Genomic DNA, 27,213 nt, shown 5'->3' with positions numbered 1-27,213 from the left:
TTATAATAGTGTATCGCATAATTTTGATTGCTTGAATAGATGAGTTTTATAAATATTTTTGGGAAGTGTGAAAGGAAGAAATTATTATTATTAGAGGGCATCTTTTCAAATTGGGCGCCAATAATTAATTACAAGCTCCTCCAGTTATATTCGACCATTTCAATAAAAAAATCACAAAAAATCTGCACCGAGTCATAGAAAATACCCAAGAGAATTACATTGCATGTTCCTCAAAAATTTCTAGATTGACCAATTATCACTACAAGCCCAGAACCATAACACGTAAAAAATTCCATGACCTAACAAAAGTACTAGTTGTCAGATATAGCATATTCGACAAAATTGAAACAAAAACCAAAAACATTTGTAGCATGTCATTCAAAAACATGATTAGTCATCATGTGAGGCCAGATGATTAAGATCAATGTCCCTAATTTTTTCTACTTCTAAACTGATTGGTTGAAACCTTTCAATTGTAGATCAGAGAGAATGCCCCTTAGGGAATCAACTTCATCCTCAAGATGCGAAATTCTTTGTTGTATGGCCATGATGAATTCCCCCGGATTTCCATCATAAAACCATTTTTATAGCATCTTGACCTTCATATCATATATTTTTACATAAATCACTGCGTGGGCTTCTATGTAGTGTTCAAAAATGGTTGAGGAATCAGAGTCCTTAGAGCTAATTTCCATATTGATGACACACTGGGAACAAAACCACTAAAGGGACCCATGGCAAGAAGAGATTGAATATAACCTGTGAAGACCAAAAGAGAGGCTAAACTTTCACAAGATCAGAGAAGATACTAAAATTACTCCTAGAGGTGACGGGCATTCAAAATTAACCCCTGAAACTAAAAGAGGAAAAAAAATGAGCGGAGCTTCAGAATTCCCACACATAAATCCTTCCCAGAAGGTGAGGCAGAGTAGCGTTCACATGATTTTATGTAGCAAGATGGAGAGTCCCTTAAAGGCAAAGTTCAAAAGAGATTATGAGACCAAAGGGGAATTACAAAGCCAACTTCAGAGGGTCGTGAGCCAATTCTTAAGAATTCAACCGAATTATCGATTCACAAAAGGCCAAATTTAGGGAAGTCTACTAAGTTTTTGATACACTTAAGAGAACCATATAGATGCAGAAAAACAATATGAAAAGGAGTTTCTTGGAAATTGGAAACATCGACCATAAAATTTGAAAGAAACCTTTCAGGATTCAACGCTCCAAAACAAAAATCCCAAACCAGCTACAACTCTGCCCGAGAATATTTGTGACTGTTAGACAATACCTACAACAACAAAGAGTTTTCAGAATCCCACCATAGTGGTACCAGAACACAAGGCTCCGTAATTCCCACAACTTACCAGGAATGAGCTCCTCGACAAATACCTTCATAAATTTAATCTTCATGCTTACACTACACCACACCTGTGAAATTAATTTCATATGATGGCATTCAGAATCCGAAGGGCATATAATCATCTTTCATCTTCTTGAGTGGATGTTTACCTTGGTGATCATCGGAGTGGAGAGTCTAATATGTTGTAGGACAAGTAATTGCAACACAATTGCATAACCGGCTTTTGAATTTTCCATTAAATCCTGAAGCCTGATTTCCCAGCTCCATGCGAGGGAGTGAATATTTGTATCTGATGCATGATGTGAATGATCTCGAGTTGCCACGAAAGCCCTATGAGAGGCCACTAAAGCAAGCATGAAAAATGATGCCCACTCATATCCAAGTCGGAAGATGACAATAGATGATAATATTGAGAAATGGGATTGAGGTTGAATCATATTCAGGTTAATAAACATCATGGAAATCATAAGGTATGAGAATTTAGATAAAGGGGAAGGGGAGCACAACATTTCAAGAGGGGGGATATTACTAAGGACAAAAACATATACAATTGTAACAACCCCAGTTTAAAAGTTGATGTAATAAAAGTTAATAAAGGCAAAATAAGACCACAGTCAAGGGATACTTATTCCAAGCTGGATGTTGGGAAAAATATATTAGTGGGCATCACTTGACGTGTTAATGGCTAAGGGGAAATTGGTAAAGGCAATGGAAACGACCTTGAAAAGGAAAAAAGGTATTTTTGGCATTTTATTTATGAACATAAAGGAAATTAAGAGAAAAGGAAGGTGAAGGGTCACAAGTTGCATGTGAGGAGGAAAATGAAGGAAAATAAGGGAAAATTGAAGAAAATAGAGGCCCATTAATAAAAAGGCTTCTGAGGACCAGTTCATAGCCTTTTGTCAGTTCAATTTTGGAATTAGTGTTAGAGAGGAGAAGTGAACTAAGAGGAAAATGAAAGCAATCAAGCAAAGGAAGGACAAGGAAAACAAAGGAAATCAAGGTTCAAGCAAGGAAAAGTTGGATTAAGCAACTTCAGTAGGAATACTTGCAAGTAACAAGTTGCATGTATGATTTCCTAGTTGGTTTTGACATGCATGGTATGTGCATGTTGGTATTTGGTTCTTTCATTGTCATTAGCATGGATTTTGTCGAGTTTCGACATTGGATTTTAGCCTTTCCTTACCATTTCCGGATAGCTATGATGTGATGGGAATTTTATCAGTTCAAGCTTTAGTTCGCTGGAATATTTTCTATTCGGGTGAGGTGGTCTTAAGAAAATTCCCAAAGGCCTAGGATGTAGAAATTCTCGCTGTAGATCACCTCATAATGCGATATACTAAAGCAAAATACTTGATCTACTTCTACAAACAAACTTGTGGAATCTCAATCGATTTTGACCAAGATCAAATAGAACACATATAACAGAGAATAAGAAATCAATCACACATGAACACAGAAGAATACTCTGGGGAAAGCCTCAGCTAAAAACCCCGCTATCTGTATTATCATACAAGTGGAAATATATCAAGATTACACAAAGCTTTAGCTCACAAGCTATTCATCTCTCAGTACAATCCCTCACTGCTGCTCATAGACAGAATAGACAACACATATGCCTTCCTGCAGTCCTCCAAGCCTCCTATTTCCTTGTGCAATTTCTCCTGGGTCCTCTGGCTGCCACTTGTGTGAATTCTCCTCTCACACACAACACTATCCTTAGACTAAACTGCGGAATCCTCAAGGAATGAATTCCTTCTGCATGCAAGAGATATCCTCATGGGAATATTCTTGCAACTGATAGTACACTGTCCCTTCCTCTGATCTCAACTAGGTCTCTGACTGAACTGACATGCATGAGTTATTTATGAGATAATATTCAATTATCTGAAGTACACTAGTTACATGCATGCATGCATTAACTAACTGAACTCATAATCAGTTCCACAAATGGTTGGAACTAATCTAACTGGACTTAACTCAGTTAACTGAGCTAACTAATTACAACTCATCCTGATCTCCTTAATTAAGGGATAAACTTACTTAATCAAAGGGATAACTGTTGCATGTCTTCACATAAACTTCATGTTTGATTTTCTCTAACTAATTAACTCAAGATGAATTAATTAATTATTTTTCAAACAGTTTCTAAGATCAATTAATATTTTAATTCTCAATTTTAGTTCAAGGACTAACTAAAATTGGAATGTGTCCCGGGAGATCCTTATCGCTCTGATAGAGCAATTTTAATTGTCATCTGCCACTGATGCCGTCTTTGTTTGGGATTATAAAGATTTTAGAGGAGTTGAAAAACTAACACACTGTTTGGCTCCCGCCTGAACTCCCTGTGCGCCTCTGCCCTCGCCCCCAGGCTCTGCCTGGTCGGGCCTTCGCGCCCCGACCTCTGCTGTGTCTTCTAGCGCGGACCCTCTCGGGGCCTGCTGCCCGTCGGTCTGATCCCTCACGCTCTCAGCGGGCCTGCAATGGCAGGATCCGCTTCCCCCCCCCCTGCTTCAGAGAACCAAGAAGAAATTTTCGCCTCCCTATTGTCTGAACCATCAGATGCTAGACCGCGCCCCTCTCAAACAAAGTTCATTAAAAAGCTGGATGAAATACCCGAGGTGAATCTCCCTCCTTCTCTCCCAAGGAAATCGGCAATAGCTCTATCAGAAAGAGGACTCGTAGGCCAGTTTACTGGGCTCTGGCCGTCCCCAAGAACAGTTCAAAAATGGGTGGAGCGCAACTGGAGCACAATGATTCAAGGAAAGATCGCCATCAGATTTTGTGGCCGCGGGTACTACACCTTTCTGTTCGAGTCAAAAGAAGACAAGAATCTCATCTTCCGCAATGGCCCCTACTTCATGGATACAAGAGGCCTCTATCTGAACAGATGGACCCCGGATTTCGATCCGGAAATGGATATACCTAATGCAGTTCCTGTTTGGGTGCGCCTCCCTCACTTACCGCTTCACTGTTGGGGGGACGAATCGGTAAAAGCCATCGGCAATGCAGTTGGAAAATACATTGACAGATCAGAACCAAGAGAGAACATGCACGCATGCGCAAGGATCTGTGTTGAAGTCGACCTAGGGAAAGGACTGCCTGAAGCCATTAAGATTAAGGTGGACCAGTGGACGCACATCCAGCAGCTGGACTATGAACAGCTCCCCTTCAAATGCAAGGTATGTCATGAGTATGGTCATTTTGCAAATAGATGTAGCAAGTTAAAAGCAAAAGAAATAGAAATAACGAGGAAACCACAGAGGGAACATGGGAACAAGTTAAAAGGAAAAAGTCCTCTTCTAATCAGGGCCCCAGTTCCACAGCCCCTCCGGCCTCAAGCCTCCCCCCCCCTCCCCCTCCTCCTCCTCCCTCAACCTTCCCTTCAACCTCTAATCCCTTCGAATCTTTAGCTGCTGAAACCCCTTTCTCCCCCCCTCAATCCCCTCGCCCAGCTTCTCCCTGTTCAAATCCCCCTCCCTCTCCCCCCCCCCACCATTGAAAGAATTCTCACAAGGAACAAAGCCAAAGAAGCCAATCAGCCATCTGATCCTCCGAGAAAAGTAGGCAGGAAAACGAATAAAGAACTCAGGGATGAAACAGCAGCAAAGGAGATGGCAACTGGAACACAGCAACCCATGGACTCATATCTAGGCAGGTTAAAAGGAAGTGGCGAAAAAACAAAGGAGAAGTCCGGATCCCACCCCACAGCCGGTAAATAATGAATTTGGTCTCTTGGAATTGTAGGGGGATGGGCTCCTCCTTAAAGCTGAAAGCAATCAAGGACCTACTAAATCAGGAACAGCCAGACATTCTTCTAATCCAGGAGACCAAAATCACCGAGCAGGACTTTCTTCACCAAACTCAACGATTCAAAAATTTTTCAGGTCTCTCCAAAGGTTCAGATGGGGCATCAGGAGGAATAGGAACATTATGGAACAAAAACAAGTGGGAAATCACCAACTCACACCAATGCACTTGGTGGATCAGAACAGACCTAAAGTACAAAAGCTCGCAGGAAATTTACCACATATACAACATATATGCGCCCAATCATTACAGGGACAAAGCCAGTTGTTGGAACACCATAGAAGAGGATATCACCGTTCTCCAAAGCAGCAGGCTAATTCTTGGGGGAGACATGAATCTTATAAGGCATGTGGAAGAAAAGTATGGTGGAAGTTATCACGCAGATCCCTCAAGAGACAAGTTAGAATCTATAATACAGCTCTTCAACTTGATCGACACCCCTCTGTCAAATGGGAAATACACTTGGTCCAACAAAAGATCAGGCACACACAATATCAAGGAGAGGCTGGACAGGTTCCTAATCCAGGAAGGTGTAGCAGGCAACTTTCAATCAATCAAGAGCCAAATAATCCACGGTTCAGCTTCGGACCATAAGCCGGTGGTCCTCATTTTGGATAAAGGACCAAACCTTGGCCCCCTCCCTTTCAAATATAACAAAAACTGGGATCTCCATGAAGATTTCCGCACCCTTATACAAAAGCAGTGGGCTAAAGAAGTTATAGGGTCGCCTTATTTCGTTTGGGAAACAAAGCTGAAACAGCTCCGGACAGTAATAAAGCAGTGGGCGAGGGAGCAGGCAAAACTTGACAGGAAAAAGAAAACTGAACTGCTAGCAGAGATGGAACGCTGGCACAAAGAAAAAGAGCAAACTCAATACACAGCTGAGGACCTCGAGAAGGAAAAAACTTTGTACAAGGAGCTTTATCGGCAAAATCGTGTGGAGGAAGAGGAACAAAGAATAAGATCCCGCTGCCTATGGCTGAAGGCTGGGGATAAAAACACTTCTTTTTTCCACAATAATATCAAGATCAGAAGAGCCAGCAACCAAATAGACAAAATTGAAGTTGCAGGGAGTGAGCTGAAGGAACAAGAAGAAATAAAAAGCGCAGCCTTTAATCATTTTAAGGATCTTCTCACAGCAGACCGCCAACAACATAACAGCGAGGCTTTCCTTAGTATAATAGAGAGCAAAATAACAGAGAACCATAATAATGAGCTGGAGCAAGACCCCACAGAAGAAGAAATCAGAGAAGCCACCTTCAGCATGCAACAAGACAAGGCCCCGGGGCCGGACGGCTTCACGGTTGCTTTCTACAGGCAACACTGGGAAACTATAAAGAAGGACTTTGTGAGAATGATAAAGAACGTCTTTAGAAATCACAAGGTGGGGGAAAACACAAAGTCCTCACACATAGCTTTGATCCCTAAGGAAGCAAATCCAAAAACCTTCGACAGATTTCGCCCCATATCGCTTTGCAATGTCTCATACAAGATTATTACAAAAATTCTCGCCAACAGATTAAAGAAATTCCTCCCCCTTCTAATCTCTGAGAACCAGGGCGGCTTTGTCCCAAGTAGGCAGATCATCGACAACGTCATTCTAGTTCAGGAAGCCATTCACAGCAGCCTCAATAGAGGAGAGCGGGGAATGATCATCAAATTGGATATGGCAAACGCATTCGACCGGGTGGACCACACATTCCTAAGAGCAGTTCTTAAAAAATTTGGCTTCTCCTCCAACTTTGTCAGCATCATCAACGGGTGTATCTCCAATCCTTGGACCGCTCCTCTGATCAATGGTCGCCCCAGCAATTATTTCAGAAGTTCGAGGGGGCTAAGGCAGGGCTGTCCCCTCTCCCCCTTCCTCTACATTCTTATGGCCGAGACACTGAGTGCCCATCTAGAAAACCTTCGCAGCAAAAAAGAAATCACGGGCATACGCATTGAAAGAGGAATAAAGGAGATTAATCACTCGCTCTTCGCGGATGACACTCTGCTAATTGGGGGAGCCTCCAGTCTGATGGCTAGGAGGTTCAAAAGAGTTCTGGATGCCTTCCTCCTTGTATCTGGGGGCAAACTAAACAACAGAAAATGCAAAATTTACACTTGGAATGTTCCCCTTCAGATCCAACAAAGAATTTCTCAGATTCTAGACATTCCTCTGCAAAGAAGCTGGAGCTCCTTCTCTTATTTGGGTCTACCTTTGGCAAAAGAACACATCAAAGCAGAAGTCTGGACAAAACATATCGAGAAGATGAGAGGCCTCCTTCAGAGCTGGGGTGCCTCCTGGCTAAACCTTGCTGGCAGAACCATTCTTATAAAGGCTGTCCTTTCAGGCCTCCCAATTTACCAGTATGCGGTAATCATGGCTCCCGCTAGCACTCATAAGCATATGGAACTCATTATGAGAAGTTTTCTCTGGCAGGGGGGAAAACAGGACTCAAAGAAATTCAGTCTTGTTAATTGGGATCAAGTCACTCTTCCTTATGAAAAAGGAGGCTTATCCATAAAAATTCCTAGTCTCTCCAATCAGGCCCTGGGGCTCAAGCTGATTTGGAAGATTCTTTCAGGAAATGGCTCGTGGTGGGTGGAGACAATAAAAAGAAAATATCTCAGCGGTCCGAACTCCAACATTCTCCATGAACCAATTGTGGACAGGCCTTGTACTCCAATGTGGAGACTGATTAAAAAAGTCTTACCCCATTTCAGAGGAAATGCCTCCAAAATCCCAGGTAGCGGAAAGAATGTCAAAATATGGTTTGACAGAATTATGGGCTCCAATCCAAGAAATTCGCTTCAAGAATTCAGACCTCTACAAGCCTGGATGGAGGAGCGAAACATATCCACTCTGTTTGACATATCCTCTTGGTCCCAAAATAGATGGCTCGAATGGAAGGACTTAAACCTTCCTCTGGAGCTCAGAGACCTATGGCACAATTTGAGACTCTCTCTCTCTGGCTCTGCCCCAATTAACAAGGAGATGGATGACAGATACATTTGGGACACCTGTGGTGGAAGCTTCACAGTGAAAGAAGGCTATAAATCTCTGCAAAACATGACTCCCACAGTAAATTGGAATCTTCATAAGGCAGCCTGGAAGACCGAATGCATCCCAAAGGTGAAACACTTCAACTGGGCCCTCTTAAAAGGGAAAATTCTTACAGCCGAGAACCTGAGAAAGAGAGGAATACAAGGCCCCTCGATCTGTTGTTTTTGTCGAGCAGAGGAAGAGTCCATTCATCACTCCTTCCTTCGTTGCCCCTTCGCACAAAGCTGTTGGAAACAGTTAGTTAGCCCTCTGGAAGTTAGAAGAAGCTATGATCAGGTGAACAACCTTCAGAGAAATTGGAAGAAAGAATACCCTCTGAACAGGAAAGGCAAGAATAATCTCATAAGAATATGGAAATGTATTCCAGCCACGCTGTGTTGGAACATCTGGTTAGCTAGGAATAATTATGTCTTCAAAAATGGGCAGCCTAAAATAGACAGGATCATCGCCAAGACAATTGCAGGGATCTCAGAAGCTATCAGTGCTAACCATATAGCACTCCCAGATCAACAAAGATGGACAAAAGATGAGAGAGACTGGTATAACAGTTTTAACATTAGCCACTCTCAAAGTCCCTCCCCTCAGCCTAAAGCTCCGCAGAAGCGACACAATTGGAAACTCAGGGGAGCTAAAGAAGATATAAACAAATGGATCCTCGCTCAGAATCGTCCCCTTCTTCTCTTTGATGGAGCATCAAAGAGCAACCCCGGGAGAGCCGGTGCTGGAGGTATAATCAAAGATCAGAATGGGAACCTCATTTGCAGCTATGAATGGGGACTCGGGATCGCCACCAACAACGTCGCCGAAGCCTATAGTCTGCTTTTAGGCACCTCGATTCTACACAGGATAGGTTTCCGGAACGCCATAATCCTCGGGGACTCAGCCATCATTATCGCAGCCATGAACACAGGCAAAGAGTTCAATAAAGCAAGTCTCAATAACATCAAGGCGAGGATAACAGACAACCTCAGACATTTGGGGGAAGTCACCTTTATGCACGTGTTAAGAGAGAACAATGCAGAGGCGGACTCCTTAGCGAGCAAAGCGGTCAATCGGCAACAAGGACAAGTCAGTGAGAATGACAGAATCTATGCAAGAGCAATCCCATAAGAATTCCAGTTGTCAGACAGAACATAAGATAAGCTCCTGCAGAATTTGTCAGAACATCAATCACACCCCTGGTTCTCCTACCCTCGATTCTCCTTTTTCCCTCATTTCGCCGGCGTCTTCCTCCTACCTTGATCTCAGAGCATCTCACTCCCAATCTTCTCGTGATTTTCCCTTCGACTTTTCAGGTAAACGTCCCTTCCACACCCTCGAAGTCTGCCTCCCAAATCCGCAGTTGGATCCGCTCTCAGCTTCCCCAGTAAAAAATCTCCTTCACCCTCATCATGACAGACCTCTCCCGCTCCTTTATATCCCTCCTCCTACCCCTTCTTTTCCCAGAACTTCCCTGTTTTATCAGAATCAGTTTGGGCAAGCGGTGTTTCCTGAGCAAGGCAGCTCTCTCAGCGGAAGCAATCAGTTGTCTCCCACGCTCGATCATCTCACCAGCAATCAGCGAGCAAGCCATCAGAGCATTATCGACCCTCCGGCCCTTTTCACAGCGTCCAGGTATAAAACAAGTTTCCTGCAAGTCATTTGTTCACTAACTAGTTTGCTCACAGTCATGGCAGAAAGACAACAGCCAGAGGCTCAGGGGGGAGAGGCGCCCCGTGCGAATCCGCTTGACAGAGTATTGGGCAACGACACCTGCACCCTTTGCAAAGAGCATTGTTTCATGATTGCCCGGTTCGTGAAGCATCACAACGAACTCCGTGAGGACTTCATTGCCGACAGCAGATCCAAGCGCAAAAAGCTGGAAAAACGTAAGAAGGAAATTGAGAGCCTCAAGGACAAGTGCGAGCATTTGGAGGAGGCAATCAAACACATTAAAAACCTCACGGAGAGCATGCAGGCAGAGGCTTCTACAAAGGACAGCCAAAAGGAGCAGCAGAAAGAAGATCAAATGGAGGACACAGTGAACCAATTCTGGTGTTAATCTCATGAACAGCAAAGTCTGCCTTATAGATGGCCTTTTTGTTAGACAATATAGTAGATATCTTTTCCAGCACTTTTTTCTCAAGCTAAACTCTCAGAAGTCAAGGGCTGCGCCCCTTTTTTGGACTTCTTCTTTAATTCCTCTTTTAGCATCTTATGTATCATCTCCTGCTTACTGCAGTTTTTATAATATATGAGTAGACGACCTTGTAAAAAAAAAAAAAACTAAAATTGGAATGTATCCTTAATTCTATTTATAGCAACGCTATTTTTAACATTTCTATATTTATCATTTCTTGTTGGTATTTTCAACACTCCCTCTCAACAAGAAAGGGATTATCTGTCACCCTGATCATGTTTATGTGGAATTCGAATTTGCATTTTGACAATGCCTTAGTCCAAATATCTGCATCCTGCTCGGTCAAAACATACTGCAAAAACATGATCCTCTTCACCACACAGTCTCGAAGATGATGATACCGGATATCGATGTGTTTGGACCTGTCATGAAATACTGGATTCTCAGAGAGTTTGATACAACTCTGGTTGTCGCAATAGATCACAGTTGGATCCATCCTCTGATCAAACAATCCAACTAGAATTTTCCGCATCCAAATGGCCTCACATGCTACCTGACTGACATCCATGTATTCAGCGTCTATTGAGCTAAGTGCAATTTACCTCTGTTCCCTGCTGTACCAAGAAACTGTAGCTGAACTAAGGTTGAAAATTCCTCTTGAAGTGCTCTTCCGATCTGATGGACTCCCTGCCTAATATACATCTGTGAAGCCCTGAAGCTTCACTCCCTCTATCCGTCTATACCATAATCCATACTGAGATGTGCCTCTGAGGTATCTCAGCACATGCTTCACTGCCTTCCAAAACAGCTTGGTAGGCTGAACCATAACTTGATTCAGCTGGTTCACCGCAAAGCACAAATCTGGTCATGTGTTCACTAAATACATTAATGAACCCACAAGCTGCCGATAAACAGTAGCAGCTACTACCTCACCTGATGTAGCATCCTCCTTCCTCTAGTTACCTGTTAGAGGAGTCTGCATGGGCTTGCACTTCTCCATGTGGAATCTCCTGAGTATCTTATTGGCATACTTGCCTTGAGACACAAACACTTCCCCATCCTTCTGCCACACTTCCATGCCTAGAAAGTAGTGCATGAGACCCATGTCTTTCATTTCGATCTCTCTTGCAAGGTCCTCCTTGCAAGACTTGATCAACTGATAATCACCTGTCAATATCAGATCATCAACATAAAGAACAATGATCAATGGCTTACCTTCTACCATGATGTGTTATAGGTTTGCATCCGCTTCACTCTTTGTGAAGCCCAACCCGGTGAAATAGTTGTCGATCCTGGTGTACCAAGCACGAAGTGCTTGATTCAGCTCGTACAAAGCACTATTGAGTCGGCACACATGCAACTCACGATCAAAGGTCTCAAATCCTTCTGGCTGCTCTATGTACACCTCTTCCTCAATCTTGCCATGGAGGAACGCAGTCTTCACATCCATCTGATGGATCTACCAACCCATCTGTGTTGATAGTGCCAACATCGATATGATAGATGAGTACTTTGCTATAGGAGCAAAAGTCTCATCATAGTCGATCCCCTCGACCTGTGAGAAACCACGGGCAACAAACCTTGCCTTATGCTTCTCCACACTACCATCAACTGCTTGCTTTACCTTGTAAAGTCATCGAGAACTCACTACTGACTTGTTCTTTGGTCCTGGAACAACATCCCAAACACTGTTTCGAACTATGGAGTCATACTCATCCACCATAGCATCAACACAGACTAGATGCTGCACTGCTTCCTCAAAGGAAGATGGTTCGATCTCTATACATTCCCCAACCAGGGCCATGTAACCAGTGTACTGCTCAGGCGACCTCCTCTGTATGCGCTAAGAAGATGCCTGTCCCACATTCTCTCTCGCATCCATCAAAAATCTATCATCTTCCCTTGAGCGTTTCTGCCCATCTCTGGAAGAATCTGCATGAGTGGATGTCTCCATTCCTGGATCCTCTGCATGCGGTTGCTCTGCATCATTCTGAGGCTCCTCCTCCTTAGGAATCAAAATTTCCTCCTTTGTATGCAACTTGAGCTCCCTCTCAAGGGAAACTCGCATGGCCTTCTGCTCGTCGAACTTTAGATCTCTGCATACCATTGTCCTCTGACTAGTAGGCAATAACACCCAATAGTTGTGGGGTGTATCAGTGTACCCCACAAGTATCCCCAACTTAGCTTTTGGCTCTAGCTTTTTTCAGGCATCTTTGGTCACATGGAAAAACACTGATGAGCCAAAGATCCTGAAGTGACTCGCATCTAGTCTCTTCCCGGAGAAAGCCTCCTCTTGTGTCTTCATTCCCAGTGTACGATGTGGGCTCCTATTCTGCAAGTATACTGTTGTATTGCATGCCTCAACCCACAAATGAAGTGGTAGGCCTTGGTCATGCACCATTGTATGAGATTCTCCTACAATCGTTCTGTTCTTCCTTTTGTCCACCCCATTCTGTTGTGGGTTATGGGGTGCCATCGACTCCCGTTTAATTCCTTCTGTTGCACAAAAGTCCTTAAACTGTTGAGAGACATACTCTCCACCATTGTCGCTTCATAAGGCCCTTATCTTCTTTCCTGATTCTTTCTCAACCAAGGCTTTGAACTCACAAAACCTTGAGAAGGTTTGATCCTTCTTCTGCATGAAGTAGATCCAACATCTACGAAAAAAATCATCAACGAAAATAACATAGTACCTTTGTTTAGCGGTGGAGGCTGTCGAGAATGGTCCACTCACATCTGTATGAACTCGCTCCGGGATTGCTCCAGCTTGACTGTCTCGATCCTGAAAGGAAGATTTTGCATACTTACCCAAGGTACAACCTTTTCATGTATCCAATTGCTCAATTTTACCCTTGGGAAGTCCGATAGAAATATGTTGCATGATCTTCAAGGCCTCATGGTGCAAGTGGCCCAATCTTCTATGCCATAGCTCGCTAATATATTGGCTTTGCACCAACTCTGATTTGGAACTCAATGCAACACAATCATCTACCTCCAGCTTGTAGAGATTCTTTACTCGAATCTCAATCCTCTTGGTTTGTCCAGTGCCGATGTGTCTCAGGAATTCCTTTCCTTTATTAAAGAATACATCATAGCGTTTGTCTTCCAACATAGTGACAGATACCAGGTTCCTCTTCAGTCCAGGCACATACTTTACATTAGTCAGGGTGAGAGGAGCTCCATGCTCCCTCTAAAACACAACCGTGCCTTCACCTGAAACACGATACTTTCCATCATGACCCATCTCTATGCGCATCTGGAGGTCCTTCTCCTCCAAGGTACTAAATAAACTCTTGTCGCCGGTCATGTGGAATGAGGATCCACTGTGCAGTTACCAAACACAACCCATCATTGATGAAACCATGCATGCGATGAGGGTGAAATCCAATTCGAATTGTGAGGCCAGTTCCTCTCCATCTGATCCTTTCGAGGATCCCTTCTTGGATTTCTTCTATGGACAATTTGTAGCATAATGGCCCACCTCATGATAATTAAAGCATCACACTTTAAATTTGTCAATCTTCTTCCCACCATGGGAAGAACTCGATTTGGAATGGGAAACCTTCCCTTTCCCTTTCCTCACCTTACTCACTAAGGCTAGATTTTCTTCATCGTCATGCTTTGATGAAGAACTATCTCTGGTGCTTCTCTTGATCTCCTCCTGCATCAGATCCGACCATAGTCATTCCCAATCTGGTAGTTTCTCTCTTCCATTTACTGAGTCTTAATAGCTATGCCAGCTCTTAAGAAGACCGAGGAGAGCAAGACTCACCATGTCATCATTGGTTGTCGTGATTCCTACACTTCCAAGCTCATCCTTGTAGGTGGTGAGCTTGTTCAGATATGTAGAGAGCGTGTCACCCTTTTCACACTTGATTTTCCGAAGCTTGTCTTTCAGCGCCAGCGTCCTCTGATCACTGCTATTCTAATATAGATCCTTCAATGTTTTCCACATTCAAAACGGTGTCTCCTTCCCATGGAGACTCTAGACAATGTGGTCTCGAACTCCCTCTAGAAGAATCCTCCTCGCTCTAGCCACACATTTCTTCCATTCCGCCAATTCTTGGGCATTAGCAGTTGCTGGCTTGGGGACTTCTTGATCAATGAAGTCCTTCAAACCATTGTCCTCTAATACCAATTCCATGCGATCCTTCCAGGGTATATAATTCGAGCTACCATCTAGGGCATAGTCGAGTCTCAAACCATTTAATGCCATTGGTGAAATTTGAGATGTGATAAGAATTTGATTCTATAATCAAGAACTTCGAACTTCAAACTTCTTCGTTCTTTGTATACTGTTCTTCGCTTTGATCACCTTTGCTCTGATACCATGTAGAAATTCTCGTTTTAGATCACCTGATAATGAAATATACTAAAGCAAAATACTTGATCTACTTCTACAAACAAACTTGCGAAAGCTTAATTGATTTTAAGCAAGATCAAATAGAACACATGTAACAGAGAATAAGAAATGAATCACATGAACACAAAAGAATACTCTGGGGAAAGCCTCAACTAAAAACCCCGCTATCTGTATTATCATACAAGTGGAAAAATCTCAGGATTACACAAAGCTTTAGCTCACAAGCTATCCAGCTCTCAATACAATCCCTCACTGCTGCTCATAAATAGAATAGACAACACATATGCCTTCCTTCAGTCCTCCAAGCCTCCTATTTCCTTGCGCAGTTTCTCCTGGGTCCTCTGGCTGCCACCTGTGTGAATTCTCCTCTCACACACAACACTGTCCTCAGACTAAACTGCGCAATCCTCAAGGAATGAATTCCTTTTGCATGCAAGAGATATCCTCATGGGAATATTCCTGCAACTGATAGTACATTGTCTCTTCCTCCGATCTCAACCGGGTCTCTGATTGAACTGACATGCATGAGTTATTTATGAGAGAATATTCAGTTATCTTAAGTACACTAGTTACATGCATGCATGCATTAACTAATTGAACTCACAATCAGTTCCATAAACTGCTGGAACTAATCTAACTGGACTTAACTCAGTTAACTGAGCTAACTAATTACAACTCATCCTAATCTCCTTAATTAAGGGATAACTTCCTCAATCAAAGGGATAACTATTGCATGTCTTCACATAGACTTCATGTTTGATTTTCTCCAACTAATTAACTCAAGATGAATTAATTAATTATTTTTCAAACTGCCACTAAGATCAAATTCGAATTTTAATTCTCAATTTCCGTTCAAGGGCTAACTAAAATTGGAATGTATCCCGAAATTCTATTTATAGCATTTCTTGTTTCTATTTTCAACATAGGAATCCCTTGACCGGTAATGGCAGGATTCATGGTAAAGCCTGAGGGTGGATATACGAAAATTCTTCAAGCTACTGGAGAAGAATTCTGAGGCATCCAATCTCGGTTTGGTTTTGTGATCTTGGCACCGGTTTAGGTGAGGTCACGGTATGGTGAGGGTGGAGGTGGTTTAACCTTTAGATTCCCTTGGTTGTTTATGGATTGGTTTATCCCATGAGATACCACATTCATGCTTAGAATATGGCACGAGGGTGATTGGCTGAAAGAAATATTTGGTTCAGCCAATTTATGGTTGGGTGGTATGTGGAAGTCCTGAACCTGGTTGGATTTTAGCTATGTTTAACTAAGTTTCTATTTCTTTTGATGAGTAAATGTACTTGTTATTATGTGGATTTAATGGTTGTTCTCTCATTGTTATTTATCTGGTTATATGTTGGTTATAAGCATGGTTATTCGACAACTCTTAGTCATGGCTCTTTCCATGTTTTTACTTGAAACTAAATGAATAATGAATGCAATATTTAATTGGTGTTATGATAGCTAATGTGAGAAGGAAGTGACCCTTCTTGTTAAACCTCAATAAGTTTTCATATCCTTAACTTCATGCTTGCATTCATGACTTGTAGGTTGCATGTTCATGATGTGTTTGACGAAATGACTGTCATGGTTGGGCTTGGTTAGGTCAAGTCATTGATCAAGTTTTGTGTTAGAGCTTTGTATTGGTGTCATTTATTATCTCGTAAGGTATCATCAAGTTTCGAGCAGTGGTTTGGAGACTAGCCCCTAAAAGGTGGCTTTAATCTCATAGTCTCTAGCACAGAACCGACTGAAAATTATTGTAGTCTCTCCTTTGAGGGAATTTTGGGAGCGGCTGGAGTGTTTCATTCACATGCATTCCTTGTTATGGGAGTGACAGAGGGTTTAATTCATTGAAAGACGTTAACTCAGGGGTTGGGCACCTGGAGTGGTGGATTAGCTCCTGGGGGTCCTGTAGCACCTGAGGGAGGTCTGTAAGGTATTATTTTTTCGACTCCATTTTCTTAAGCTCATATAGGATTTTGAGTCTTATCATAGTGACCCTCCGCTCATGTTTACTCTTGGAAAGCAAGTGAGAGTGGGTAAATGTGAAAGGAGGCGCGTTACAGGGTGGCATCAGAGAATGGTTCAACACTTGGATTGGATGGGATAGATGCATGTTGTTATGCATGCATTGTCATGGTTAAGGTTTTCATGCATGAGGTCATTGCATCTAGTTTATGTCATAATGATTCCATTGGTAAGTTATGAGGCTGACATTTTTCTGAGATAGAGCAGGAGATGCAGATCATAAAAGCAAGGTTGCAACACTAGATCTCGAGATAAGAGGTTATATCATGCTAATCTAGGTTGATTGTGTAGACAAAATAGCCTCCCCTCAGATACATTAAGGTATGAGTTTGATTAGATCGTCTATTTAGTGTTTGAGAGTTTGATTATGTCACCTATTTGGTATGAGTTTGCTTATGTAATCTACTCAGTGATTGAATGTCTGATTATGTCATCTATTCGGTGTTTGAATGCTTGGTGTCTATCATGTCATCTATTTGTTGGTTGAATGTTTGACTAGTTGCATGATATGAGTATGTATGTATAAGATTGCATGAAGGAATGACCTTGTTTGATATGTTTGCACTAACACATGTGTTGAGAAACACTGGTATGTACTTGAGTGTAAGTAGGTGATAGGTGTAGCATCATGTATTATGAATGATGAATGTGCGTTGATTGTGGATTATGTCATGGTTGTTACACTTGGTAAAGGTTGATTTCAAATTAATAGATATGACATCGTGTTCTTTGGAACATGTGTTTGACATGTGTGTTCAGTTACAAGGAAGCGTGCTTGGCACAACAAGGTATGATAAATGGTATATTGTTATATTTATTTATACAGAAACAGTTATGTGTTTATGGCAATATGATACAGGAAATTGCATGGCAAAGAGAGTTCCATGAAATCTTGGAGAAGAATTAGGTTGATCTTTCCTTTGGAAGTATTGGGAAGCCATGGGGATTGAGTCATGGTGTTTGTTAGTAGTCTTGTGCTTTTGGTATTTCGTGATTTGTTGTGCCTGATTGCGGTTTTGTTTATGTGTAGTGTATGGCCATAACACTTTGTTTGTGGTGTCATATTGTTATTGGTTTTCATGGGTTTCTTCTTGGTTGCTTTTCATTCTTGCATTTTATGTTTTGAGGGTCTTGGGGATTGGTTGGGGAAAGAGGGAAGTTAGTGGAGCTGGGGGAGAGTTGATTGAAGTCCAACAGGTAATAAGAGACTCGGATGAAGCCTGGTGCATGTATAAGGGCGGTTGAAGGTAAGAGTACGATAGACGGTTGGATTGGTGGGGCCCGTTGGGCTAAATGGATGGTGGCAGGACAGTCATGAGAAAGTTAACATGAAAACTAAGGTAAATGGATTTGAGGAGTCAAATGCCTTGGATATGTTGAGAACTATTGTTCTTAATGTTGTGCATGTGTTGCACGAATAAAGAGATTTCTCTTAACCCAGACCTTATGTTACCTGGTAATTATGTGGTGATCATGATTGTGTGTATATATATATATATATATATGTTGGAAATAACACTGAGAGGGGGGTTGAATCAGTATTATCAAATTCTTTTCAATATATCTTCCTTATTTATACTTTGAATAATTCTTCAAATATTGATCATTACTTTGTATGTCAGAATCATAAAATAATGAGCAGGAACAAGAAAAGCAAATAGTCACATGAAAGAACACCAGATATAAGGTGGAAACCCAATGTGGGTGAAAACCACCTGCTACAATATGTCTCTATCTTCTTTTAATAAGAAACTCCTTTTACAATGATTTTGTACTGGTGCAGTCCTTTACCAGTACGCAGGCTACAACCTGCAGAGAGCTACAACTCTCTCTCTCGATTTCCAGTCACTCCTGGAAGGGAGCTACAACCCCCTACTTCTTTTCTTTCAAGGACCAATTTTCATTAATTTTCAGATTGGATCCAAGAACATCAAAAAAACCATCTACTACACTTGCATCATCAATATCTGATTTCACCAAAGCCAACCCGCATACAGATCTACAAATATTTCCTTATAACTTTGTAGTTGTTCCATACATCAGACATACCCAGATCATAACATGTGTAAAATAAAACATGCATCAATAATTCAGACCCAGATTATTAGATTTATAGATCAAGCGTATGCCACATATCACATATCAAAATCATATAGAGATACCACTAGTCCAGCCTTAACATTTTGACCCATCAATAGAACTTATCCTTCTCCTTACGCTCAGGTTCCTTCTTCATTCAAATCCAGATCTGCACCATAACCCAATCACAATATTCCAGATCTATCACTTTATCAGATATTCAATAATTTAGAAGATGCTTTGTCAAATGATCTCCTTCCTCTTTTATAACCTTAGTCCTTTCTCAATACCACGGTCCAAAACCATAGGATCAAAAAAACTGTTGGACTAATACCATGAACCAACCATGAAAGTGCGTGAGATCAACACTTTTGGATGCAATACCACGGGCCAAAACCATAGGATAAAAAATTGTCGAACTAATACCATGAACCAACCATGAAAGTGCGTGAGATCAACACTTTTAGATGCAATACCACGGGCCAAAACCATAGGATCAAAAACTGTCGAACTAATACCATGAACCAATACTTGGGATCAACACTTCTGACGAGGTACCATAGTCGAAAACCATAGGTTCAAATACCAAGGACTAACTACCATGGACCAAAGGTAAGTTCTCCAACATATACGCGCTTTTCCTTGCATGAAAGTGCGTGAATTTTTTCTCTACATGCAATACCACGGACCAAAACCATAATAAACCAATACCACGAACCCAATACTTGGGATCAACACTTCTGACGAGGTACCATGGTCCAAAACCATAGGTTAAAATACCAAGGACTAACTACCATGGACCAAAGGTAAGTTCTCCAACATATACGCGCTTTTCCTTGCATGAAAGTGCGTGAACTTTTTCTCTACATGAAATAAACTTTTCTCTGCATAAAAGTGCGTGAACTTTTCTCTACATGAAATAAACTTTTCTCTGCATAAAAGTGCGTGAACTTTTCTCTACATGAAATAAATTTTTCTCTGCATATAAGTGCATGAAATTTTCTCTACATTATAATTTATTATCTGAGATGAGTGGGTTGCCATCAAGTACAACATATGTATCATAATGCCAACAATCTCCCCCTTTGGACTTGATGGAAACAACAACCAATCACTCTCCCCCTTTGACATCAAGGGCAAAGGGTTATGCTCCCCCTAAGAACATGCTCCCCCTGACTATAAACCAGATCCGCAAAGAAGAACCATAATCCATGACCATGAAAGAGATAGAGACGTATTGCAGCAATATTCAGACCAGCATCCATGATCTCCTTTTGTACTTCCTCCATAATGCCAACAATGCATGATATGCTCCCCCTGAACCTGTGCCATTCGATCTTTGACCAATCGGAAACCCAAAAAATGTACGCATATACTTCAGATGAACCTTGCGCACAACCAACAATTAGAAGAGATTCAACAACAAGATGATGCATCAACAACCCCTAGCTTTTGCCTGAGGTATTCAAAGGTCTCCCTAGGCAATGGTTTGGTGAGTATATCAGCAACCTGTTCCTTAGAAGGAACATACTCCAACTTGACCTTTTGTTCAAGCACTTGTTCCCGGAGAAAGTGATACTTGATTGGTATGTGCTTGGTTTTTGAATGCATGACTGGGTTCTTTGAAATGCTGATTGCACTTGTATTATCACATAAGATGGAGATGGGTGGTGTACAAGTGATTTGAAAATCCTGCAAGGTCTGCATCATCCAAAGGAGTTGAGTGCAGCAAGATGCAACAACAACATATTCTGCTTCAGCTGTAGACAAGGCAATCGAACTCTGTTTCTTGCTGAACCAAGATACTAATCTGGAACCCATAAAGAATGCACCACCACTTGTGCCCTTCCTTTCATCCACGCTTCTAGCCCAATATGCATCAGTATAAGCATGAAGTGTGAGATCTGTATCTCTAGGATACCATAAGCCATAATTTTGAGTCCCTTGAAGATATTTGAAGATTCTCTTTACTGCCTGAAGATGAGTTTCCTTTGGATTTTCCTGAAATCTTCCAACTATTCCCACTACATGCATGATGTCTGGTCGGGTACCTGTCAAATAAAGTAGACTTCCAATCATAGATTTGTAGGTTGGTTGATGTAATGCTGTTGATTCATCATTTGTACTGAGGCTACATCCTGTGACCATGGGTGTACATACTGGTTTTGCATCTTCCATGCCATATTTCTTCAAAATCTGCTTGAGATACTTGGTTTGAGACAAGAAGATCCCTCCTTCCTTTTGTTGGATTTGCAGGCCCAGAAAACATGTCAGTTCTCCAAGCAAGGACATTTTGAATTCTTTCTGCATCACCAAGGCAAAGCTTTGACTCATAGATTCTTCATTGTTGCCAAAGATAATGTCATCTACATACACAACAAGTATCAGCAATTTGTCATTTTCAATTTTTATATAAAGATTGCTATCTACTGATCCTTTTGAAAAACCCTGTTGATGAAGATATTTGTCCAAACGATAGTACCAAGCCCTTGGAGCTTGTTTAAGACCATAGAGAGCCTTTTCCAATCTACATACAAGATTTGGATCATTTCCAAGAATGAAACCATCTGGCTGCTCAATGTATACTTCTTCTTCTAAGTCTCCATTCAGAAAGGCTGATTTCACGTCCATTTGAAATACTTTGAACTTTTGAAAGCTTGAGAGAGCAAGGAACATTCAGATGGCCTCAAGTCTTGCAACAGGAGCAAAAGTTTCTTCAAAATCTATTCCTTCTTGCTACGCATGCCCTTTACAAACAAGTCTGGCCTTGTTTCTAATTACTTCCCCATTTTCATTCAACTTATTTTTGAAGACCCATTTTGTCCCTATAACATTCTTATCCTTTGGTCTAGGAACCAACTCCCAAGTGTTGTTCTTTTCGATCTGCTCAATTTCTTCATCCATTGCTTTGACCCAACATTCATCTTTGCATGCCTCTTTTACATTTTGTGGTTCAGTGGATGAGAGTAATGCCAAATAGCTTGAAGCTTCTGCAATTGTTCTTCTTGTTTGTACACCTGCTTCTTTTTGCCCCAAAATCTGAGATTCTGGATGATTCTTCTGAACGTACCTGGATGGAGTCTTCTCTTCTACCCTTATCTGTTCCTCTGGTGCTTCTTGAGGTTCTTCTTCATCATTCTGTCTTTGAGGGTAGTCTTCATCTTCTTCGATATTTTCATGATTTACTTGCCTAGGAATGTATCCTTTTTCATCAACCACTACATCAATGCTGTCAACAATTCTTCCAAGTCTTTTATTGTAGCACTTATATGCTTTGCTGTGTGGAGAATAACCAAGAAGAATGCCTTCATCTGCTATAGGTTCAAGTTTGCCAAGTTGCTCATCAGTATTCTTAATATAGCATTTGCTCCCAAATATTTTGAAGTGTTTTACCGAATGAGTCTCACCATACCAGAGTTCATGAGGAGTTTGAGTGATGTTCACTCAGACATTTGTTTTATTGAGAATAACAACCGTTGCATATGTAGCTTCACCCCAGAAAGTTGCGGGAGTTCCGGACTCATCAAGCATAGCACGGGCCATTTGTTGGACTGTTCTGTTCATCCTTTCCACCACTCCATTTTGCTGAGGAGTTCCAGCTGTAGAGAATTCCCTTCTTATCCCATGTTCTTCACAGAAATCGAAAAATTCATTTGAGGTAAACTCCCCACCTCTGTCGGACCTGAGGCACTTAATTTTGCAACCTGATTCATTTTCAACCAAGGCTTTGAAGGATTTGAATTTTTCGAATGCTTCGTCTTTGTGCTTCAAAAGTCCTAACCAAACAAACCTGGAGAAATCGTCAATGAATAATATCAAGTATTCTTCTGCTTGAGGTGACCTCGTCCTGAAAGGACCACATACATCTGTATGGACTAGTTTAAGAGGCCTGCTGGCTGATCCTTCCTTCTCCGGGAAGTTGGTTCTGGTTTGCTTACCAAACTGACATGATTTGCATATAGTGTTGTCTGGAATTTTGATATCTGGAAGACCACGAACTGCCTGATATTTGCATGCCTTCCTTATTTTTGAAAAGCTTAGATGCCCCAACCTCCGGTGCCATAACCAATGTTCATCATCCTTGCTCAAATAGCATTGTTGTTGTCCTTCTTCAAATATGTATAGATTATTTTGAGTTCTTCTACCTTTGATCACTGTTTTCCCTGTATCAAGATCACGAACGCTACATCCATTTGATCGAAATATTACCTCAGTTCCTTGATCGCACATCTGACTGACACTCAAAAGGTTATGCTTCAAGCCATCAACATACAAAACATTTCCAGCTTTAACCTTTTCTTTTAACTGAGCTGTGCCTTTTCCTTTTATAGCTGCTGGAGTATCGTTTCCAAAAGAAACTTTCTTTCCCTTTTCTAAAGCAGAATATAATTCAAGTTTTTCTTTATCACCTGTCATATGCTTCGAACATCCACTGTCTATGTACCATAGATTTTCCTGTCCCTCTGCATAAAAGGCTATCCCACATCTTTCTGTTTGTTGTTCCTTTATTCTCCATGTTCTGGTGCTTGAGGCTTGTTCCTTTGTCTGCTGAAACCTGCTCCTGCATTCAGAATCTTCATGACCAAAGTTATTGCAAATAGAACATTCAACTTCATTTTCAAGAGCCGAAAAGTTGTTATAGGTCCTTTTTGTAATCCCAATCATACTTCTTTGTTTTTGAGCTTCTCTAGTCATGATTGTTTTATATGCAACACATTGAGCTGCTTTGTGACCAAAGTTATGGTAAGAGAAACATTGCCCATTGAAGAAACTTCTGCGATTATCAAATCTACTGGCCAAATGATTGTAATTTCTATTGTCATCCATTCTTGAAGCAAATTGAGAAGATTTTACCTGTGGCTGGTTGTAGCTTTTGTTCATCCTTAAGACAGATTGCCCCTGGTTTACCTGATACTCTTTGTTTGTTCTTGATGTATTTCGTCCCTGCTTTACCTGATGATCTCCATTGTGCTTTTGCTCTTTCCTTCTTGCTGCATCAAGATAACTCTTTGAGGTGGATGCTTGAGATGTTTCTCCATTATACCCCAGACCTGTCTTGTTTAGCGGAGAACGCTGTACATTGATGATCTCATCCAGAGTTTCAGATCCTTTGACAAACTTAAGATTAATAGCCTTTGTTTTCTCAATTTCTTTTCTAAGGCCAACAATTTCACCTTCTAACTTTTCAAGATATTTTTCTTTTTCATCAATTTGAAATTGTAGAGTATCAATGATCATATTCTTTTCTTCTATACATGTCTTAAGTCTAGAAATCTCTTCATAAAACCTATCCACATCTATAGCATCCATGTAATCATCATCTTCAAATGCCATTAAAAGTTTATAGTCATTACCTCGTTCATCTTCATCACTATTTGATAGACCATCACTGTCTTCATGAGTGTAGTAGCTTTTCTTATTTGCATTCTGTTTCTTGTTCCATCTAATAGGTTCCTTTCCCTTGTCGATCTTATCCTTATGAGGACATTTGGCAGCATAGTGACCTACTCTTCCACAAGAAAAGCATTTGAAGGGTAACTTACCTCTGAACCGTCCAGCACCCCATTGAAGATTTCTGACAAAATTTGATTCTTCTTCTTCTTCTGACCCATGTCCTGATTCATAGTACTCTCCTTTACCTGAAGCCTTGAAGGCAACTTCTTTCCTGTCAGATGGACCTCCTTTTCTAATTTCATAAGCAGTTAGAATTCCGTGTAGCTGAGACATAGTAACAGTTCGTAGATTTTCCTTTTTTTCTATTGCAGACACTTTAGATTCAAACTTGGGGGACAATGATCTTAGGACTTTTTCAACCACAACAGCCTCTTTTATTTCTTCACCCAAGTTTTTCATACAATTAACAATCTCATCTACCCGAAGGAAATAGTTAGCCACACTTTCATCATTATACATTCTGAGATTCTCATACTGAATCCTGAGGGTTTGAAGTTTTGCACGTTTTACCTGTTCATCTCCTTCGTAGCTCAAAACAATATTGTCCCATATTTCTTTTGCGGATTTATATTGCATAACCTTCACGAATTTAGATTGAGATAGACATTCTAGAAGAGTATTAACCACCTTTGCATTTGTTTCATATTTCTTCTTCTCAGCTGAATCTGTAGGAGTAGCTGATGGAAAAGTATACCCTGTTTCTATAATGTCCCATACTTCTGTACCCAAAGATTGAAGATAGGCAGTAACTCTTACCTTCCAATATACGAAGTTTGTTCCATCAAAAATCGGTGGCCTGATTGATGCTTCCCTCTCGTAGTTTCTCATGATGTTAGATCTTCCTTCAAGCGATCAAGCTTCTTCAGAAGGACCTGCTCTGATACCAATTGTTGGAAATAATACTGAGAGGGGGGGTGAATCAGTATTATCAAATTCTTTTCAATATATCTTCCTTATTTATACTTTGAATAATTCTTCAAATATTGATCATTACTTTGTATGTCAGAATCATAAAATAATGAGCAGGAACAAGAAAAGCAAATAGTCACACAAAAGAACACCAGATATAAGGTGGAAACCCAATGTGGGTGAAAACCACCTGCTGCAATATGTCTCTATCTTCTTTTAATAAGAAACTCTTTTTACAATGATTTTGTACTGGTGCAGTCCTTTACCAGTACGCATGCTACAACCTGCAGAGAGTCTCTCTCTCGATTTCCAGTCACTCCTGGAAGGGAGCTAAAACCCCCTACTTCTTTTCTTTCAAGGACCACTTTTCATTAATTTTCAGACTGGATCCAAGAACATCAAAAAAACCATCAACTACACTTGCATCATCAATCTCTGATTTCACCAAAGCCAACCCGCATACAGATCTGCAAATATTTCCTTATAACTTTGCAGTTGTTCCATACATCAGACATACCCAGATCATAACATGTGTAAAATAAAACATGCATCAATAATTCAGACCCAGATTATTAGATTTATAGATCAAGTGTATGCCACATATCACAGATCAAAATCATATAGAGATACTACTATTCCAGCCTTAAGATTTTGACCCATCAATAGAACTTATCCTTCTCCTTACGCTCAGGTTCCTTCTTCATTCAAATCCAGATCTGCACCATAACCCAATCATAATATTCCAGATCTAGCACTTTATCAGATATTCAATAATTCAGAAGATGCTTTGTCAAATGATCTCCTTCCTCTTTTACAGCCTTAGTCCTTTCTCAATACCACGGTCCAAAACCATAGGATCAAAAAAATTGTTGGACTAATACCATGAACCAACCATGAAAGTGCGTGAGATCAACACTTTTGGATGCAATACCACGGGCCAAAACCATAGGATCAAAAACTGTCGAACTAATACCATGAACCAATACTTGGGATCAACACTTCTGACGAGGTACCATGGTCCAAAACCATAGGTTCAAATACCAAGGACTAACTACCATGGACCAAAGGTAAGTTCTCCAACATATACACGCTTTTCCTTGCATGAAAGTGCGTGAACTTTTTCTGTACATGCAATACCACGGACCAAAACCATAATAAACCAATACCACAAACCCAATACTTGGGATAAGCACTTCTGATGAGGTACCATGGTCCAAAACCATAGGTTCAAATACCAAGGACTAACTACCATTTACCAAAGGTAAGTTCTCCAACATATACGCGCTTTTCCTTGCATGAAAGTGCGTGAACTTTTTCTCTACATGAAATAAACTTTTCTCTGCATAAAAGTGCGTGAAATTTTCTCTACATGAAATAAACTTTTCTCTACATAAAAGTGCGTGAACTTTTCTCTACATGAAATAAACTTTTCTCTGCATATAAGTGCGTGAAATTTTCTCTACATTATAATTTATTATCTGAGATGAGTGGGTTGCCATCAAGTACAACATATGTATCATAATGCCAACAATATATATGTCATTGTCTGACAGGGTCGTCAGGGATCATGATTGTTTTATGTTGATGATTATATGTATATATGTATGTTGTTGTCTGACATGGTCATCAAGGATCATTCTTGTGGAGGAATGATTGCTTATGCAGGTGAATGGCATGAAGAGGTTCCTAGCTTATGAGAAATAAAGTGGGAAGAGTAGGCCTGACAGGTTTATGAGGTTAGTATCGCATGGATATGATTTGGTATTATGTTCTTGCACTATGTCAATGTTTATGCTATGGCAGGTAATGCTAAGGGATACATAAGCGGAATGAAAGAAGTGTGATATGTGGCATGTTGGACAAGCATGGACAACAAGTAAGGTTGTTTGGTAGAGATAGTGTGGTCTTTGGATGTACAGTGTGTATTTGTTATACACGATGTACCTATGGTGTTGTGCATTGCATATATAGTGTTGTGTGTCTATTGCATATGCGATATTGTGTAGGTATAGTGCTACGTGCATGTTGCATATATGGTA

This window comes from Pinus tabuliformis, chromosome 3_2 (assembly GCF_031772625.1).
Source record: "Pinus tabuliformis cultivar Carrire ecotype Pingquan chromosome 3_2, CPIR1, whole genome shotgun sequence".
In the NCBI taxonomy this organism is placed as follows: Eukaryota; Viridiplantae; Streptophyta; class Pinopsida; order Pinales; family Pinaceae; genus Pinus; species Pinus tabuliformis.
Note: the sequence above shows the minus strand (reverse complement) of the source record.